The following is a 3,670-nucleotide window of genomic DNA, read 5'->3' on the forward strand; positions in this document are numbered from 1 at the left end:
AAAAAGTAGATGGATCAAAATTCTTGGTTTTGAATTTCAATTTATGATTTTATCTGCTTCTTTTGTCAAATTTCATGAGATACTCGACAGCATCCACTGTAGCTAATTCAAAAAAATAGATGAAAAGACCCAAAAACAACATTCATAAGCAACAGCGGTATTATCCATATATCATTCTCAAAAAAGTTGATTAGCTTTGAGGCAATTTTTCTGTAAAGGTTAGTTTAATTATATTGTATTGATATTTTTATTATTATATTATTTTATTATAGTTTACAGGAGATATATGAATGTTGGTTGGTTTTGGAGAATTTTTTGTCTAAAAGTTTGGTGTAAATTATATTATATTATTTTGATATTTTATTATGATATTATTTTGTTGCATTTTAAAGGTGGTAGATGAATGTTGGTTGGATTTGAAGAATTTTTTTGTGAAAAGATTAGGTTTAATTATATTATTTATTATGTTGATATCTCTATTATCCTATTATTTGTATGTTTTGTTGGACTTTGAGAAATTTTTGCTGCAAATGTTAGACTTAATCTTTTTGTCATAATTTATTACTATTTGTTGCTTTTCTGTTTAATACAGGTGGCAGATGAATGTAAGTCGACTTTGAGAAAATTTTTGTGTAAAGGTTAGATTTAATTGTATTGTTTTGATATCTCTATTATGTCATAGTTTATAGGTGGTAGATGAATATCAGTCGGCTTTGAAGAAACTCTATTTTTTAATTATTATTCATCTTTTTCCTTCTACTTTCATATTTGTTCGCTCAAAGTAGATATATGGGAGATGTATGAAATTGCTTCTATTGCTACTCATACGGTGAATGTATTTATTTACTAATAATGATAATAATTTTTTTTTTTAATTTTGTCCAAAATTTTATGTAACTAATAATGTTTCAGTTGCTTGATTTATAAATATATTGCGTAGCAGCATAAAAGCGTTATAATAAGAAAAATTTAAGAAGTAGAAAAAGATTACTAAAAGAAAAACTCCTAAAATACATCAAAAAACTCCTAAAATGCATAAAATAAGAACTTCTAAATACAATATGTATTTTCATGTCAGCATGGTCTCCGACCTTTTTTTTACTTTACTTATTAATTTAATAAAGGATCCTATATAATTAAATACAAATAAAGTTTCTAAATATGAAGAGTTACTACATAGTTCAACAAGGAAACATCAAGTAGTCGAGAATTTTTGTTAATTTCAATGTCCAAATAGTAGTAGGCTTGAAGTTTAGGATTTTTTTTCCTAAGTATAAATAACCTACATGAACTTTTATTGGAATCACATTATCGTATTTTTAATTTGTGATTGAGTTTTTGATTGTCTTGATGAATTTCTTAGAGGTCTTCCCATACTCGAGTTGTGGATGTTGATAAGATAGAGGTTGCATAGCAATGTAAGATCTTTTTTTATTGAAATTGTAGTTATAACTTTTATCTTCTGAATTTTATAGTTAAGGATGATGTAGAATTATTCAGGCCTTTCTTTTGTTGTTTTTCTAGCTACAAATTTTGTCTTCTGGATGTTGTAGTTAAAATGGTGTTGAATTATTCCTTAGCAGTCTTTCAATATTGTGGATGATCAAGTAGAGGTTGCCTTGCGTTGTAGTTGTAGCTGTAAACTTTGTCTTCTAGGTGTCATAGTTAAGAATGGTATTGCATTGATTTTCTATTGTAATGCTAAGTTACCATTCTCTTCTAAAGTAGCTGCAGTATTCAATTTGATTTTCGACAAATATAGATTTTGGGCAAAGGCAGAGCTAAAATTTTAAGTTTGTGGATTTCTTGGCAAAATAAATATTCAAAAAAAAAGTGACTGGTGGGGTTAAACCCACAACCAAGAGGTCAGCAATGTTTAAGTAGGCACCTTCTTTGTGCGTTTCCAATATAAATATAAGATCGCATGAAAGTTACTGGATTTCCGAGAACCCCCACCTAATCCCCTAAATCCGTCCCTGATTTCGGGTAAACCTATTTAATTTTGCAAGTCACTGAAGACCGATATAGAGCAAGTTTTTGCTAGAATTTGTTCTAAATTACTACATGTTAGATTTTGATTTTGTTTTTATTTTCTTGACATTCTCTTATAGTGTGTTATGTTTTATTTATTTTAATATTTATTTTTTGTATTTGTGATAGGTGTTGCAACTAAATGATGATATTTTTAGTCTTTTGATAGATGATGTTTAGTCCAAAAGGCTCCACGCATAATAACAATAGCTTTTATCTCAATTATTATGTATGGTAACACGATTGTTGGTGCTCTTTCGAACCGAGAGATAGGAATTTTCTTTCATTGCAATGTTTAGAGTTGTAATCTTCTCCTTTATCATAATCATATTTATTTTCGTTAATTTATTACAAGTAATGGTGTTATATTATTAATGCTTATACGGTATTATATATATTTTATATAGTGAATTTTAACAAGAATTAGCCCAACATGCCTATAAAGTTGAACAACAATACAAGTAAATTTCTATCTAAGTTTCACTTTTTTGAAATAATATTATTATCAAATAAATTACTCGCTTAGGTCACGCGCAAAGCGCGTACAATCGTTTTTTTTTATATTTTTCTATTTAAAAATTAATAATTTAATTATTTTTTTCTGATTTGAGACTTTGAAACCTACTAAATTATAAATTAATTTTTACCTTACTATAAATTATTTTTTACCTTATTTAACTTATATGTAATTTAAGACTTTCACCTTATTTAAAATATATGTAATTTAAGACTTTCAAACCAACTAATACAGTGTATTAATTTTTTTTTATTTAAGGACTTTTTATTTAGAGAGAGAGAGAGAGAGAATTGTCGCATTAAAAAAAAATCATCAGAGTTTAAATAATATAGGCTATTGATTCTGTAATGTGGCAGGATTCGTGACTATGATTAGAGTTGTTCTTGGATGAAGACACATATTTATATTTATTTTAATAGTCCGTGATTGTTCTTCGCTGCAATTTGTGAAGACATAGTTATTTATTGAACAGAGTTGAAGTTTAACAGTAAGTTTTTCTAGATTTTGATTGACGTGTGATTAATTCATAGTTCTTTTTTTTTTTTAAGATGGTCATTTGTTTTTGTTTAAAAAATTTATTTGGTGAGTTGAGAATCTCAAAATTTTCTTGATTGCTTGTTTTTATTATAGATATTTTAGTTGTGTGTGCATTATGATAAACGAATTAACTAGGTAAATCTTTTATTTGTTGTAAACAAAATAAATAGTACATAATAGGAATCGAGAAATGAAACGTTTCCTCTATATATCATTGTCATTCAAATTTTAACTATTAATCATTTATGTACTACATATTTATTTCCTGTTCTAAGACCAAAGGTCAATTATGGAAAACAATAGGTTGTTTTAAATAAAATTATTCATTTAATGAAGTACCTCGAATGATTAATACTTTTATCATCAAACAGTGTTATCAAAGGTGTAAGAGGGAGAGATTTAGAGTGTTATATTTTAATACTTTTTTTGCGTTATATTTTAAAAGTGTTATACTTAATAATATAACAAACACATATCAATTTATTTTTCATGTATTTTTTATTATTATTAGTGTTATATACATGTGCAACGCACGTATACTAAACTAGAATATATATATATATATATATATATATATATATATAT

This window comes from Capsicum annuum, chromosome 7, assembly GCF_002878395.1.
Source record: "Capsicum annuum cultivar UCD-10X-F1 chromosome 7, UCD10Xv1.1, whole genome shotgun sequence".
In the NCBI taxonomy this organism is placed as follows: domain Eukaryota; kingdom Viridiplantae; phylum Streptophyta; class Magnoliopsida; order Solanales; family Solanaceae; genus Capsicum; species Capsicum annuum.